General features: G+C 44.7%; 1 protein-coding gene across 5 annotated transcripts in view; it reads right to left on the bottom strand.

The window, feature by feature from the left end:
* Positions 1-18,506, bottom strand: part of dlg1 (MAGUK family member discs large 1) — a 327,017-nt gene that overhangs the window by 121,294 nt on the left and 187,217 nt on the right. The gene's annotated exons all lie outside the window — the stretch shown is intronic.

Raw genomic sequence — 18,506 nt, 5'->3', positions numbered from 1 at the left:
AAGTACCAGGATTTATCAAACACAGAAGCATATACAGCCTTACAATTCATCGATGAATCTGTGCAAGCAGTAGGCGCACCCCAGTAATCTAAAGGGGTATGTACTAAGAAATTTTCGTGTTGCGTTATTATGATTTGATATGCTGCACGTTCATCGTGCTATTCAGCCAGATGAATCACTTCCGAATCATTCTTTGCCACGTGTGTCACGATAGGCGCGCACGAGTATCGTTCGCAGCAGCGCAGGTCGGCCGACTGAGACCATATCGAAAAAAAAAAAAAAACAACATGGCCAATGGTGAAGTTATCGCGCGCAAAACATGGACAAGAAGCGATAATTCAAACAATAAACACCTTACTGTGTCAGGCACGAGAACAGGCCACGTACTGCTTTCCGATAGTTGTGACCGCCGCCTCACGGCCACCTAGACGCTGTCCTTCTCGTCTAGGAATTCTAGGCTTCCTTCGCTCAAACACGCAACAGCAAAAAGACGAATAATTTCTGGAGAAGTGGTCGCTAGCTTCGAAAAAGTCCGATTTCGACCTCAAGCCATGTAAACTTAAATCTCGCTCTCTGGATTTCGTGCCGACCGGTTGTGCCCCCGCGATCTCCGACGACAGCGCAGCTCTGGCCGACTGGGCTCGCCCTACGCCATCTCCTGACGCTGACAAGAGCTCTCGCCGAGTGGTGCCCCGTCCTCGGACTCGTGCGACCAGGTCCATCTTTCCTATCTTCTCCTTACTTCCGAAAGTCGCTCCCTTGCGCCACGCTCTCTCCTTCTCCTCTCTCTATCTATCTATACCTTTTAATCCTACCATTTTAATCCCTACTCACCCCCCCACCCAGTGGCGTAACTAGATAGGACGGCGCCCAGGGCAAATATATTTCCGCGCCCCTCATTATGCCCGTGATAATGTTTGTTATTATTATTATTATTATTATTAATAATAATAATAATAATATTATTATTATTATTATTAATAATAATAATATTATTATTAATAATAATTATTACTACAGCTCCTATTAATAATAATATTATTATTATTAATAATAATAATATTATTATTAATAATAATTATTACTACAGCCCCCCCCCCCATTAAAAGCGCTAATGTAGGCTTCCGCGATTGCCTACTGGCGCGCGGCGGGCCATTTCGGAGGCCAAGGGCCACCAGTTCTGATTTCGATGAGCTACGCCCGCGTTTTTGTATAGTATTTTTCTTTTTTTATTCAAACTTCCGGAAGTCCCTTACCCGTCATTGTTCTCTTCCAGTCCACACTGCAAAAATCTTGACGGCACGGGCGCTTCCCAGGCCCAAGTTTCTCGTACCTAAGCTTTCGCGCTATTTGTGCATCCCAAGGAATGCAGGGTGAGTACAAAACAAAGCAACCAGCTAGACACCGCGCCCTCGGGTCTGGTATGGGGGTTAAACTGGTCGGAGTGTTCTGCCGTTTCGCTCCGTTCGCTGTTCCATTGATGGAGGTCATCCTTGTGCGGCCGCATTCTTTCAGGGAAGTTCTTGGTTTCTCCAACGTACGAAGCGGGGCAGTCGGCACATGCTGTCGGGTACACTACGCTCTGCGCTTTTTTCGCAGGTGCGTGTTCTTTGGGCCAAAGGATGAACCTGCCCATGGCGGTGGATGGCATGTGGGAAACGTTGACCCCCGCCCTTCTATTGCTTTGCTGGCGCCCGCGATGCAGGGAATCAACAAACGTCGCCGTCGTGTCACGCTTTCTCCGTCTTTCCTCCAGAGAACTCTGCGAATAAACGCCTTTGTTTAGCCTTTGGTGCCGAGGTCACGGATTATATTCGCCCTTCCTTCCGCCGCTGCGTGGACGATTAGTCGTTGGACGATCGGCTATTTCGTTGGAGTTTTCTGTTCTTACTCAAAAAAGGTGCATTCGAACTTTTTTATTTTATTTTGTTTACGTACGTGGTTGGTTTCAGGGAAGCTTTCAGTAAGTGGTTTGGGAGGCTGGTGGGGTTCGCTGAAACTCATCTAACCCAGTGCTGCGGAGCACAAAACAAAGCTTAGCCGAGGGTCATGGGAAGGCACGGAGGTAGCGCAGCAAAATGAAAATAGAGGATCCTTTTCCCGATGCAAAAGCCATTGCGGCAACCCTTTCCTTCACCACCATCCCCACTTCCAGTCGTACATTACAACCTCGCCCCTCCCCCCTTCCAGGCGGTTTTACGGAAAAAAACATTGACAACCTTTCCAGGGGGCGCCAACCCGAGGACTCGGCTTGGCGCCCCCTCCCTAGTGGCGCCCGGGGCACTTGTACCCCCTTGCCCCCCCCTAGTTACGCCACTGCCCCCACCCCTCGTGAGCTACTGTTGAAGAGTCCTCCCCCTGGGAGACAGTTACGGGACTCACTTTTCTCTTCAATTAGGAATCACCCCCCCCCCCCCCCCCAACTCGCAACCAAAAAGACCAACGCTCACTGTGGGCTTCTACCACAGTGCATCGTCTTTGAAGTGCAACAGCTGCATAAAAATGAACATTTGATCAGCTGCAGCCGGCTATCAACAACGCGGTCATACAAACGTTGACGCAGACGACACGAGACACCGGCGTGCCCAACGAATATCCTTAGCTTTCCTTTCTCCACAAAGCCACCTTAGGTGATTTCAAAGTCGCGAATGGCAGTACGTGGTGCTAGATAATGCACGCGAACTTCAAAAGTTATATAAATTAAATTACCTTCCTAACTATATTCGCTGTTGAGATTCTGTAGATGCTATATGCATGTTCGCGAAAATAGATACCAAAGTTTATTTCATACTCCAACTTTAGCGAAATCACACCGTCAAAAACCAGAACACGCCGTCGCTGAACAGAGCAGAGCACGGAAAAAGTGATTAATGTATACAGATGCTGAGAACACGTCCCTAAAACGAAATTTCCGGTAACGCCCTCCTTTTTTTTAAAATGCCAATCCATTTTTTAGTCGGGCTACGTCAGGCATCCGGCGTTGTCAGCGCGCCGGCAAATGTTATACCTCCGCTCTCACTCTCTGTACCATAGCAACAGCTCCGGGCGCGCGCGCTCATCCTCACCCCTAGCAACAGGAGAACATGGTGCAAGAGTGTAGGAGAGGGTGAGCGCAGAGCTTCACCCCCGCTCTTTCTCTCGCCGTTCTCTCTCTTTCCTGCCGGCGCCCCACTCTCCCGTCCGCTCGCGCCTCGATCACTCTCGACGGCTCTCTGGCTGAAAGCCTCTCAAGAACATGAAGATGGTGTGCTCGAGACGCCGCTGTGAAACGTCAACGCTGAGCCGAGAACTCTGGCGCCCCACTCTTCCGTCAGCTCGCTCCCCATTCTCGACCTTTCGCTGGTGGGCGACTCTCATGGCAGAAGTCGGTGAAGGCGAATGTCTGACGGCAAGGGTACCCTCGGTACTCTGTCTCGGCGCAAGAAATGCCTTTGCCTTTACTCACGATTACCTTCGGGGAGGTGCGGGCATTTTTTTTCTCCCCTGTGGTGTTCCGCGATGCATTGTTGTTCCGCAGGAATCACTGTGCGCCACATACACGCGGAATTCGATATGACGATCGTATACGCACACGGTCTGCGCCGGCTACCAAGTCCTTGGAGCGCGATTCGCTTCGACGCCGCGGACCAGCGGTTCGGGTCCATCTATATGTAGAAGCATAAATAAGCAGGCATCATGCGGTAGCTGCTGCGCCGGACAAAAAAGCGTCTGTACTGACGTCATTCGGGAGACCCGGCTTCACGGTTTGTCCGCATGGGCGCGGCGAAAAAAAAGGAACAACAAACTCCGTATTTGTTTGGCGCCACTCCATAAACAGTGGCCGTGCACGCCCGAGAGACAGCGCGGTGGGCGAACAAAAACAGACCATGAAGCCTTAACAAAATAAAATGGATGGAGCTAGAAAGCCGCCGCATGAGGAACGATAAGAGGTTCGAGAAAGAGAGGCACATGTCGTGGAGTGGCGTAACTATCACACGAAATTCTGCTGCGGCACGATTCACAACCTCCGTGGTGGGTTGAGCCATTCTAGGAACAAGGCAAACAAGTGAATGGAGCAAAAGTAAGGATAGAATTTCGTTCACAAGGCATACAAAGTAGCTACAGCTGAGACGCCTTGGTAACACCCTTATGATGAACTACAGGTTTTCCCGCTCACTTTAATCCAAGTGCCAACTTGAATAATCTGCACGCCATTGAAATAATTTGAGTGCCGAGCTATTTAATCCAAGTGCCAAACATTTATTCCAAGCGCCAACTCAATGAGGCCACATGCCAGTGAGTTTAATTCAATTGCCAATGACTTTCAGTTTAATCCATGCACAAGAAACACAAGTTTGCCGCTTTATAGAGTATAAATGTCAGAATAATGTAAACATGAAGTCACAGGAAGAACTTTTCCCTCGCTTATACATGCTCGCGCTTATGAAATGAAGTGCGCAGTGCTATTTCCTCCTAACGTTTTGGTGTCATAGCTTCAAAATAAAAAAAATAGTGCGTGTTAATTGCATTTACGGGTACTAAAAGTATTTGCTCATAGAGTCCAAGTTAGTCTATGATTCGTCGCTACTGCATTATTCCGCCTAACCAAGTACACCATCGCATATGCAGATATTCGTGTCGTCTGCTAAGCAGACGGCTTTTGGCTACTTATTCGCTGAGGCATTCGCAGTCGTCTGCTTAGCCCGGTGATAACAACGGCGATCGACAGATGGTCACCAGGTCCTTTGTCAAGCCGTTCTCGCGGCTTTTAGCCTTGGCGAACTTCCAGTTTTTGTCTAATAAATAAATAAATTTTGATTTGATATTAATTCGTTCTTGAAATCATAAACAACCATTTAAAACTCAAGTTGCATTTGTTTGGGTTCATGTGGATTAAGTTTTTTATAAAAGCATCAAAGAAGATACTCCTGTTTTCATGTAAAAGACGACGCTAGTGTTCCTGAAGCGTGTTTGCTTGAAACATGCCTTTATCGAATACACATAATTTTGTTTGAATAAAAAGATAACAACTAATATGAATATAAAATATGACTTCCGTTTTCCATATCAGGATCACGAGTTTACGTCTTATGTGCACTGCAGGATGAAAGCCTCTTCGAATTATTTCTAATTTGCTCTGCCCTGTGATGGTCCCCTAATTTATTGAGCATGTACCTGTTTTGACTTATCACCACCCACAGTCAAGTTCTCCATATCTTGTTATGCATCCCGACGCTCCAATAACAATGTTATGTCTGCCGCATTACATAACCTGGCCCGGAGATGTAATGCTATACAAATCCGATTATGAGATTTGTTGACAAAGACAAAATATTCTTGCTTTTTTCTTTCGTTGCTACTAAAATGACTTTACTCGGGCCAAGTACTCACCTACAAACTTGTACATAGCACAGTATAAGCACTCCAAACACGGCTCAAGCGAACTGCGGCAGTAATTTTTGTTTTCACGAATACTAGCGGCGAATACTAATAATAATGATTTAGTCTACCTTTCGACTATAGTATTTTATATTGTGGAAACTGCATTTCAAGTGCACTGCCATTTTTATGCCTTGTATTGTGCTTTTTGTAATTGGATTAAACTGACTGGTACCTGAATTAAAGCCATTGGCAATTGGATCAAACACGGTGGCACTTGGATTAAAATCCCTGGCACGCGGCCTGATTGAGTTAGCACTTGGATTAAATATGTTGAGGCTTGGATTATATGTTTGGCCCATGGATTTAGACGTTGGCACTCAGATTATTTCAATGGCCTGGAGATTATCTAAGCTGCCACTTCGATTAAAGTGAGCGGGAAAACCTGTAGTTCATTTCAAATGACGAACGTCTTCCATCAAATACTACAGTCGTAACGTCAGTCAACATACTGTGAACAATACAGTATATGTAGTGACGACGCATGCCTCTCATATATTAACATCTCATGACAGCACTCTCTAGCGTCCGTGAACGCGCCTAAAATGTTTGAGCTGTGGGCATACTAAAATCCACAAAAGTGTAGAGATGCCATAATGTCTACGATTCTGATTCACCACAACTCCTTCACGCAACCTGAATCCGAACAACGGAAGTGTCACATACTTCAAATGTAGTTTGAACTCCGAGACATGGTGAGTAGACTTGTTTGTAGAAGTTTGAGCACATTTTGAACCAAACTACTTTACAAATGTTGTGCAAAAGATATAGAGACACAGTGTGAGGCTCTAATGGAAACTGAAGATCACAGAGAGCTCGAATGCTAATGTTGTATTCAAGTTATTGTCAAAATGGCAAAGGTGTAGAAAGTATATGGCAGGGCTTGTGGTAAGAGACATTAATTTTACATATACATGCACATATGTCCAACACCTTTACACCTATATGCCACCTCTACACTCATCATGGTTTAAGAATGTAAAAAATTATGAAGCTCATTTAGAATAAATGAGAAGTAACACCAGATAGTGGTAATGCTCACCAGATGGCGTTCCAGAAGGTGAAACCCCATGCAAATAAGTAAATTCAGACAGAAAAAGACACCCACAAAAAAAAAATGATCATGATATATTGGCAGCCTTCACTATGAAATGGCCTTTGGGATAACTGTGCAGACTTTGATCTTCCCCACAAGTACAAATGAGTGGCAGAAAAGCAATGATACATGTTGCAGGTGTACTCTGCCAAGCAATGTGGTTGAGCATATCATTTTTTTTGCACTAGGTGCCTGTGGAGCACACCATGCTATGGAGCAAGTGTTTTTAAGAACGCCTTAGGTTTTCGACAGAATTCGTGTGCCAGAAAGGCTGAGATGGTTAGATAAACCACAGCGCAACATAACCATGTGGATATTAAGCATATTCACATCCACACCCAAATGTAGTAAGCATGGTTATAACTTCTCTTGCCAGGAGAATGCTGAAGCCAAAGTAAAAATGCTTTGCAAGCTGCGTGCGAAATTGATTGACTCACTATAAGGCAAACATGTGCAGACGTGCATCACCAATTACTTCAATTATTAACAGATGTCCTGTGATTTGTGAATAAATGTAAGCCTTCTGAAACTTCCCCCTCAAGTGTTAGCTCAATGCACATGCGCCACTGCATGGGGAGGCCTCCGTTTATTTAGCGTTCATTATTTCGAACAAATTTTTGGGTCCCTTAGAGTTCGTATTATCGAGATTCGACTGTAAATACAAACTCTGGTTGGTCCCACTCAATTTCAATGACATAACTAAATAAAAAATATGAGAGCTGCCAAAACATCAGCTGTAAGGATGTAAAATTTGGTTCATGCGAGGCTCAAAACATGAAATGTAGTATATAAAGAAGAATGAATAGCAAAAGACAATTAGGAAACACATTTCTTTGTATTGAAATAGCAGTTAAATGGACAGTCTCGGCTGGTTTTTACCATCGTCGCCACCGCCGCCTCGCACACACATGCACGCACACACATATATATATGAGGAAGGACGCGCTGGCCTCCTCCTTCCCTGGAACGAACATCACATCGCCTTTCTGACCGGGGTCGTCTGTTGAGTTCACACGAAAAGTGCCAAGTTAAATAAACACCATTTTTTTCAGTGTGAGGTTGCTGCCAGTAGCTGTTAGGTGGCATGCTCAAGCGGACAAATTACCCAGAAGTGCTGCTAAATGTGCAACCTTTCTCCTATTGTGTGGAATAAACTGAGCACAGAAAACGGGGAGATCTGCAGCAATGCGTAATCAACATAGAGACCCCAAGTCTCCTTGCCCTGCAAGAGACCGGGGGGCGACCATATTATCAGGGTACAAATCATATGGTACTTCTGGCTAGAAAGGGACTTTCATGACTCTAGTACATAGAAACCTCGCGACAGTGGCGCACGTCACCGGGCAGCACAGCATAGACCACGTCCTGATAGAAATAATCATAAGACAGAGGGAAGCCTATTTGAGCTCAACATTTACTGTCCACCCGGACACAAGCCGAAATTTGGTACACTTGTCGCAAAACATTGACCATAGTGGAGAGACAGGCTCTCATAATTGTTGGCAACTTTCACGAGCCACACATATTCTCCATAGCGTATCCTTGGGAATACACTATGGAAAACGTAAGAGTCAAAACTTATGAATAGATGCTCAACACGAAGGCCATATGCTGATAATGAATTCTGAGGCAACCAGCTGAATAGGAAACAGCGTAAGTAATGACAAAAGACCAGACCTAACATTTACAAAGAACGTAGCTGACTCACGATGGCTTAGCATGCTGCAGAATTTTGGCAGCGATCATTACATCCTAAATATAAAGGTTCGAAATCTATAGATATATGCCCAACACAAGGGCCATACACTGATAACAGATTCTGAGTCGCCAAGTTGAATATGAAACAGCGTAAGTAACGGTATGAGATCGGACCTAACATATACGAAAAATATACCTGACTCGCGATGGCCAACACACTACAGAATTTTGGCGGCGATCATTACATCATAGTTACAAGGGTGCATGCAGTCCCCCAGAAAAATAAGGGAAGAAAAATGGCGCTCGTAGATTGGGACACTTTCCGCAAAATCAGAGTGGAGGATGCGGAGGAGGCCATACTGGATATCGAGGAATGGGTGAAAAAACTCAGACAGAGTGTCGAGACCCACCATAATCATTCTGGTGGAGGTGGTCAGCAAATTATTGCATATGTGGGAAGCAAAGAATAGTGCTCAAAAGCAATGAAAGAGTCAAAAGCACAATCGTAACTTAAGAAAGAGAGTAGCTGCATTAGACAAGAAAATAGAAGTACACGCAAATTGGCTGACCCAACATCCTCGGGAAGCCACGTCTAGCTTGATAAAGAGCGAAATGAGGATGTCCAAAACTTGAAACATTCTCCTAAGTTTCCTAGACCCGCAAAGCACAAGGACTGCCCAGAGGCATAATATGCAACAAGAAGAGCTCTTCCATGAACTCCGGCAAAAGTAGTTTGCAGACACAACCAAAGAACCACTTTCGGAGTACAAAGGACACGACAACGTTAAACTCGATGCTACTATAACAGAGGCCGGATTAGATTATAGGCCGCTCGACAGAACCCCAGGTCTGCTCAGGGTCCCTATAAAATTAGGAACAAGACGCTCAGGAACTTGGACAAGGAGTCTATTAAGGCCCTAACTGAGTATATGAAAGGTGTTGGGGAGTACCATTCCAAGTAAATGGAAAACCGCCCAGGTTATTATGATTCTGAAGCAGGGAAAGAAACCACAGTTGGATAACCTTAAGCCAATTTCACTTACTTCATGCATAGGTAAACTCCTGATGCATGTCATCCTTACACGTCTCACTCGCCACGTGAAGGAAAACAGACTCTTCCCACACACTATGATTGGCTTTGGACCAAATTTGCCAACATAGAACATAATGTTACAGCTTCAGCATCAGATGCTAGACAAGGGACGCAATCTCTAGACTCTAAAGTTATCCTTGGCCTTGATCTGACCATGTCCTGCGATACCCATTACACATAGAATGGGGGTAGGAAAGCGCACCTACCTGTATGTGCAAGATTTCCTATCCAACCGCACCACTAGAATTCCAATAGTAGAGGCATGGTCCGTGGTGTCACTGTACTTGGAAGTAGAGGGACACCACAGGGTTCGGTGCCGTCTCCCTTTATATTTATTATGGCAATATTCGGCATACCCACAGAACTCCACACGATAGAGGGCTTCAAGCATAGCGTGTACGCAGATGACATCACCCTCTGCGTGACAGGTGGGAGCGACGGCAAAATTAAAGAGATATTACAGGAGGCCGTTAACACGGCAGAGAGATATGTTGAAGGTAAAGGGCTGAAATGCTCTCCTCAAAAGTCGGAATTGCTCATTTACAGACCCCCATGTAGGGGCTGAGAAATCCTACAGAAAAGGCGAGACACTGCGATATTTGCTGGGGGAAATAAAATACCCACTGTAGCGAATTTATGAGTTCCAGGGCTACGTATATGTGACAACGTTTGCAACAGAGAAACAATAATAATATCAGAGATAAGCACTTACCAAACAATCAGGCCAATAAAGAGAATAGCTAACAAAAACTATTTGCAAAGATCACAACATTGTTTAATTCAAGCCATTGTCATCAGTTGCATCATGTATGTTGCCCCACATCTTAAACTACAAGCAGCCGAGCAGAGCAAACTAGAGTGTCTCATTAGGAAAGCATATAAACAAGAATTGGGTCTATCAATTAATACATCGAATGACAAGTTCTCTGCGCTAGGATTGCATAACACGCTGGGAGATCTTATACAGGCCCAGATGATGGCACAGTATAACCAGTTAACTCAGAGTCCGACAAGTATACATATAATGGACACACCAGACGTCGCTTACGACATACAACGTGGAGTCAAAAAAGACATTCCTTCGAAAATGAGGGAACATATCCTAGTACCACCATTATCTAGAAATAATAGGGGTGTGCGAATATCAAAAGTTTTGAATACAAATCGAATACAAATAATGAAGGTGTGCAATTTTTTCCACCAGTAATCTTTTACTCAATCATATATTTATGTTGGAAACAGTACAGTTGTTATTACAGTCAGTTATTGCACACAAAAATTTAAAAAAAAATGTCACCATCTGTACTTTCCAGAAAAAATAAGACTTTAATAGTTGAGCTTGTGACTGATGTCTTGGGTTCAATCCACATGTTGAACAAACATTTTGCATTTTTTTATGTGGTAGGACTTTATTACAAAACAAAAAAAGAAAGCTTTCATACCTTCCATGATGATTAGTGAGCATGAGTCCCCTGGTTTTATTGTGGCAACAGTTAACATTAGTGTACTTAAATCTAGGTGATTATTAAAGCAACCTAGATTGTCACAATTCATCCAGGTTCCCAGACTATCAGTTTTGGCTCGGAAGACTCAGATTTTATAGTGTTCTTTCTAATTTTCTTCCCTGTTCTCACCTGTCAAGCCACCAAGGAAAATAGGAGTACTTGTGGCGTTTTTCAATTACACAGCAATACTCGTTATCTCGCTTGATTCCGTAGCCCTTCTTGAAGACCGTGCTCGCCATTTCGTGATCAAGAGTGCTGTGTTGCGCTGATAGCTGCACGGTCCTGACTGAGGTGTACCGCGCCCGATATAGATGATTACTGATGTGTGATAACGAGATGCCCCAAATACGCCTTTTTGTTGACAGGGCCACAACTCCCAGTTGCGAGGGCACTATTTTGCCACATCGCGACCCCTTTCGGCACACTCGCTACAGACGGCAGTAAACTGACGTTGGCAAAACAGCAAGATCATAGCAACGGTGTAAAGGAGGGTTAATTGCAGGAGATGTTGCTGTGCGAGCACAATGTGCGTGCGACGGATTTTCAAAGGCGCTTTTTGGAACACAGCGAAACAACGCAGTAATTCGTTTGTCACCTTACGTGCGTCCCCATTAGCAACGGAAAACTATATGTGATGACACCATTATAACATTACCGAAAGTGCATGGCCTTTTTTATGTTTGCCCTTGCATGGAAAAACACTTCAGCTCATTCACATTACCATATTTGCTATCATTAATCATTTTGTGGCACATTTGATAGACGACTTGCCAGGATTCAACATGTGCGCGTACCTTTCTACGGTGATCCATTGGCGAAAACTGACGTGGCTATACTTGAAATGCACTACCATTGTACGTCAAACTGAGCGCGCCCTAAGTAGGCGATGCTTGCAGTGTATCACCTACTAAGCTCACTTCATCAGCACTGCCCCCTTTAACGTATATACGGGCATTTTCCCTTGCGTAGAGAGTTTTTCTTTGTGCTCGCTCAGCACGGGACCAAGCAAAGGTCTGAAGACTATTTTGTCGAGCCCATGCAGCGGCGGCGAGTTGCCTTCATTTACACGAGTGGTGCACATTTGCGGTCATGCGCACAAGGGCGCGGCAGCGCACAGCGTGGTCGGTACGCTTACTGGAACCGTAACAGCGCTAAACCGCCAAGCAACACGTACTGCTGTGCAGGAGGCACATAATTTAGATTGATTGAGATATTTATCATTGGCGATTTGCCGCGATGATTTGCCGCTGCATTCGTTGGTAGCCAGGATCCCGATCATGAGAATTTCCGTGCAAGCATGATCACTGCGCTTGTGCTGAAGTCATGGTAATCACTGCGTGATTTACTGAGGCTCTCATGACAAATGGACAAAATTGTAAGTTCTTCACAGCGACATATCCGAACAAATACCGTAATTACTCGAATCTAACGCGCACCTTTTTTCCGGTTAAGCGAGTTCATAAATCACATGCGCGTTAGAATCGAGTACGAACAAAAAAATTACGGTCAATCTATTGCCATCGGAAAATCCAAAACGGCCGCCCCCTACGTGCGTCGGCATAGCGCGTCGGCCATTTCTGCCTATGTGTTTCCCATGTGCGGAACTTCGTACGTGTGCTGAGGAGTTCGTCATCTAGTAGTGCATTTGAATCGACGGCGTGGATGGGCCGACTCCCAAAACTCGAGTGCACCACGATGCCGCTTTTAAAAGAAAAGTCATCGCGTGTGCAGAAACGGACGAAAATCGGGCCGCATCGCGGTCGTTCGCAGTTCCTGAAACGTGCGTGCGGGACCGGCGGAAACAAAAGCACAAGATCGTCGACAGCAAAACTTCACGCAAAGGCTTCTGTGGACCACAGCAGGGTCGGTTTCCGCAAATTAAAGAGCTGCTCGGCGAGTATGTGCTTCAGCAGCGAGTCGCACAGCGGCCCGTGACGACAGAACTGCTCCAAGTGCGGGCTATGCAATTAGTCTTAGAAAAAGGTCTAATGCGGAGCCAGTTTAAAGCGAGCAGGTGCTGGCTAACTAACTTTATGAAGAGGAAAGGCTTTTTCCTCCGAAGGGGAACATGCATATGCGAAAAGTTTTGCGGAGGAGTACGATGAAAAGCTTCACAGTTTTCAGAGGTTCGTCCTAAACTTGCGGCGCAACAACGGCTACCTGCTTGGGCAAATCGGGAATGCCGATCAGACGTCTCTTTACTTCGACATGCCTGGCACCACAACCGTCGAGAAGAAGGAAGCGAAGCAAGTTCGCGTGCTGACATCGGTCCACGGTAAAACTACAGTGACGGCAATGGTCTGTTACACGTCAGATGGGCACAAGCTTCGCCCGTACCTCATATTTAAATGGAAGACGCTCCCGAAAGGAGTCGTTTTTTCGAGTGGTGTGATCGTGCGGGCTAGCGAGAGAAATGGGTGCGCGTTGCAATTGATGTCTTACGTTTTTTTTTTTCGCGGTGGAAATCGGGTGCGCGTTACAATCAAGGGCGCAGTAGAATCGAGTAAATACGGTAGCCTTGTGCGAACAGTGAATTTTAGGTTTGAAACAAATAGTGATTTTGGTCAAATAATTTCGTATTGAATTCAAATAATGTATATGACATATAAAAAAAATGGGCTTATTTATTATGACCTTACTAACCTGCACAATAGTATTGAAAAAAAAAAAAACGAAATAGGCCTTCATGCGAATTCCCCCCTTTTTTTCGATCAAAAGAAGTCAAAAGAACTTTTAGTAGCAGGATTTTACTTTCAGCAGGATGCGAGTCATAACCCTTAAAATACGTAACATTTTAAAATTCGTTATACTTAGAGCATACAAGTCGTCATAAATAGCTTTTGAGCTTCAGTAAATGAGTTAATTTAAGAGTAATATTGTTACTTAAAGCGGCCGTATGACATTTTTGCAAGTAGCCATGGAATGCATTCACTAAAAAAGGTTATTTATTGCCTCATGAACTCGCCGCCGCAAATATTTTTCTCATTCGTTCAGTATGCAAAGAGTTGCAAATATTTCTTGCACGGTGCAAGTGCTGATTTGATTGATTTGTGGGGTTTAACGTCCAAAAACCACGCTATGATTATGAGAGACGCCGTAATGGAGGGCTCCAGAAATTTCGGCCACCTGGGGTTCTTTAACGTGCATCAAAATCTGAGCACACGGGCCTACGACATTTCCGCCTCCATCGGAAATGCAGCCGCCGCAGCCGGAATTCGATCCCGCGACCTGCGGGTCAGCAGCAGAGTACCTTAGCCACCAGACCACCGCGGCGGGGTGCGGTGCTAGTGCATTCTCTCTTCTCATCCTAACAAACGCACTGAAAGCTGAGCAGGGAGGGATGGCACGGGAAAAGAAAATATGTCACATGTGGTTTCTGAGCTTGTGGAGTCATTTGCCGAGAGAAGAGAGCAATTTTTAGCCGACTTTGAGAATTTATTGTGAATTTATTGTGAATTGCACGCTGCGTGCTGCGCTATAATTTGCGTGTCCTCGGTAGCATCGCCTGCCGATCAACAGCGTTTTCTCACAATGCTCAAAAAAAGTTGTAGGGCCCCTTTAAATTTGAAAAGGGGCTTCGTGGCAGAGCAGATCCAGCACCTCTACACTGCAGTGAAGCCACCTTTACAATCCGTACATTCGGATTAGGATGCATTCATTCGTTCGTTGCGAAACTTAGAAATTTTATATAATTTAAATTCGACCTGAAGTGAATTAGAATACCTTAATACTCATTTTAATAATCGAAGCATTTGTAATATCGCACTAGTCTGCGAACGAATATTCGCAAACATCGAATATTCGAGGAATATACGAGTTCAAGTATTCGAAATTTTCGACTATGTGGTTATCGAATCAAATACGAATATTACAAATGCAATATCCGCCGAATATTCGAAACTTTAGAATATTCACAGATCCCTAAAAAATATGCACCCCAAGTATCATCGAGATAAAAGGATAGAAGGGGTGAACAAAATATAATAAGTTAACCAACGCTAGGGACGTGGTCTATGTAGATGCAGCGGAATACGAAAATGGCCAAAGTATTGTGATAGGAGCAAGAAATATTGAAAGGAACTCTGTGGTCAGTGGAACTGTATGTACAGGAAAGGCCGAAGCGGCAGAGGAGATGGTTATAATACTAGTCTAGCCTCCACAAAAGCCGAAGTTATAATCAGTGACCTTAAAGCCGCTATTAATAATTCCGCTAAAGGCAGAATCTCGCCAGAAGTGCTAAGAATTATAGCTAACTTTTGCGACAAGAGGGCAATGCATATTATATGGGTGCCTGCTCATTCCTCCTTCCCAGGGAATGAAATCGCGCACAACCTGGCTTGAGAATTGGCCGGCCGAACAGGCACAATGCGAATCCTGGAGATCACAGACCACATGGTTAGTAATGAAGGAATTACAAAACAATACAGACTACGAAGGGCCCACTTTCTCCTGGCACACACGCCTCGATAAGCAAGCAGCAGGGGACAATGTAGTGCCTCTTACAGACAAACACGTTCCTGAATCCAGTCGCTTAAAATTACTACAACTAGGAGTTATACTCAAGTATCTGTGTATTTTACAACTAGGAGTTATACTCAAGTATCTGTATATTTTGCAACTAGGAGTTATACCCAAGTATCTGTATATTTTGTCAGCAAAGGGTGGACCTAAATCATATACTGTGGGCTTGTGAGAGAGTCAAAGGACATAATAGAAAATAAGTTAACAAAGAACAGTGGGAGACCTCACTGCTAATCCCAGGCCCTGAGGTGGAGCTAAAAGTGTTTTGGCAAGTTAAGGATGCCACCAGAGAATGAGCACTAATGGCTGCCACTTAGAGAAGGAAGCGCAAACTTCCCGATCTTGCCCTTTTAAATAAAAGGTATTTCTTCCTCCTCCTAGTAAGATAATGCGAAGGTCCAACTCTATACATATAAAGTTTTAGCTTTAAGAAAGAAACAGAGTGAAAGAGAGAACAATAAGACAAGATTCTCTTCAAGGAATGTCACAAGACATAAAAAAATTATAAAGAAAAGGTTCTTGCTTGAGACATCAGAAACAATGTGAAAAAAAAGCTATCTGTTCTAGTGTGGTAAGTAGGAGAGTGAGAAACTGATTTATAAAAAAATGTTCTTAATATTTTAGCTACATGGTGAAGTTGCATACGATTTACTACAGCTTTTTTTTTTCTTCTTCCTTTTCTCAGTGCTCCTTGGTAACTCTCCCTATTAGGGGTCCCGAATAGGGCCTGTGAACTTTTCGCTAGCAGCTGGCCCCACTCATGAATGTCTTCATACCATGCTTTTTATTTCCTTGATAAGTATGCTTGAGCAACACAAACATGACTGGTCACGAAGATTCTTTTCTTGGGGACACTCATGCAGTCACGGCATGTTGGCACATAACTGTGGAACAAAAGCTACGAATTTCAGGATTGGTGTCCAGATTTCAGTTATGCTGCAGGTCAGTATCAATGTTTCTGTATTCCCTACTCCAATTCCCTTTCAGAAATTACCTATATATATGATATGAAAAAAGGATTAGTTTCAAATGGCACCGTTAGTGGACATCTTGTGCACGACCCCTTCCTTCCACATTTTTCTTATCCCTGGCCCTTGCGGGCCAGCATGTAGATATTACCGTATTTACTCGATTCTACCGCGCCCTCGATTGTAACGCGCACCCGATTTCCTCTGCGAAAAAAAAAAAAAAAGACATCGATTGCAACGCGCACCCATTTCTCTCGCTGGCCCGCACGATCACACCACTCGAAAAAATGACTCCTTTCGGGAGCGTCTTCCATTTAAATATGAGGTACGGGCGAAGCTTGTGCCCATCTGACGTGTAACAGAGCATTGCCGTCACTGTAGTTTTACCGTGGACCGATGTCAGCACGCGAACTTGCTTCGCCCCCTTCTTCTCAACGGTTGTGGTGCCAGGCATGTCGAAGTAAAGAGGCGTCTGATCGGCATTCTGATTTGCCGAAGCAGGTAGCCGTTGTTGCGCCGCAAGTTTAGGACGAACCTCTGAAAACTGTGAAGCTTTTCATCGTACTCCTCCACAAAACTTTTCGCATATGCATGTTCCCCTTCGAGGGAAAAGCCTTTCCTCTTCATAAAGTTAGTTAGCCAGCACCTGCTCGCTTTAAACTGGCTCCGCATTAGACCTTTTTCTAAGACTAATTGCATAGCCCGCACTTGGAGCAGTTCTGTCGTCACGGGCCGCTGTGCGGCTCGCTGCTCAAGCACATACTCGCCGAGCAGCTCTTTATTTTCCGAAAAACCGACCCTGCTGTAGCTTACAGAAGCCTTTGCGTGAAGTTTTGCTGTCGACAATCTTCTGCTTTTGTTTCCGCCGGTCCCGCTCGCACGTTTCGGGAACTCCGAACGACCGCGATGCGGCCCGATTTCTGTCCGTTTCTGCACACGCGATGACTTTTCTTTTAAAAACGGCATCGTGGTGCACTCGAGTTTTGGGAGTCGGCCCTTCAACGCCGTCGATTCTAATGCACTACTAGATGACGAACTCCTCAGCACACGTACGAAGTGCCGCACATGGGAAACACTTAGGCAGAAATGGCCTACGCGCCATGCCGACGCACGTAGGGGGCGGCCATTTTGGATCTGCCGATGGCAATAGATTGACCGTAATTTTTCTGTTCGTACTCGATTCTAACGCGCATGCGATTTATGAACTCGCTTAACCGGAAAAAAGGTGCGCGTTAGATTCGAGTAATTACGGTACAGTCCGCTGGCTGAGATGAGCTTGAAACCTCTACTATGGAAGCACTGCTCGAGCTACCTTGTGCGCGTATCCGTGCACACCTCCAGCTCTCGTATAGTCAAGTCGTGCATCAAATTTTGTCTACTTTACGACTTTTCAGAGATGATTGACATTCATGAATTTCCCACGCATGTGCCACGAGAGCTATTTAGATGGGACTAAAGTAAAGTTTTGTTGCAGCTTTCATTTGTTTACGCCAGGGGGCATGAAAAAGCCTATGAGTCGGTGTTGCTATCAAATCGACCTCTCTTTTTTTATAATCAACTGATGCAAAAGGTACCAACTATTTTTGTGTGCTGCTAGAAATTTAGGAACTATATATAAAAACACCTACTCAGAGGACCTGGTTTAAAAGGTGATCTCCATACAATTTCTTTCATAGTTGAAAGAAAATCAGAAATTGCACATTGTATATGGTTGCTCAAGTGATCAAAATACTTTGGACCACATCAGCCCCCTTTTGAAGTCAAGTACAGCTTCCACATTAGCCAGTCTCTATGCAGAGCTGGGCACAGGCTCAATGAATATGCCTGACATGAGGCATACACCTATGCCAGTAAACCTGCTTTTAACATAGCTGCATAACCATTCTTGCTTGAGTTGCTGCAAATTCAGTAGCTATCAAAATATTTTTTAGGAAATTCAAGAACCATGGGAGAGCTACATCGTCGGGAGAAAAAAAGTGTAAACCACACTTAATAAAAACTATTCTTGTACAAAAAATTGCTAGGAGCTGCTAGGCACATACCCGCCTTCTGCTGATTGCACGAACAGTTGAAACGAAAAGCCTAAACAACTCTGTTGATGGAAAAAATCGTCACACTGTAGGGCTTTGCGGAATGCATTTGCATTTGGAAAGGCTGCTGCAGCTGCAATTCACCTGGGAAGTGTAGGTAACGCTGACGTAAGAGAA

Source organism: Rhipicephalus microplus, chromosome 1 (assembly GCF_043290135.1).
Source record: "Rhipicephalus microplus isolate Deutch F79 chromosome 1, USDA_Rmic, whole genome shotgun sequence".
Taxonomy (NCBI): domain Eukaryota; kingdom Metazoa; phylum Arthropoda; class Arachnida; order Ixodida; family Ixodidae; genus Rhipicephalus; species Rhipicephalus microplus.
Note: the sequence above shows the minus strand (reverse complement) of the source record. Positions and strands in the feature narration are given on the sequence as shown.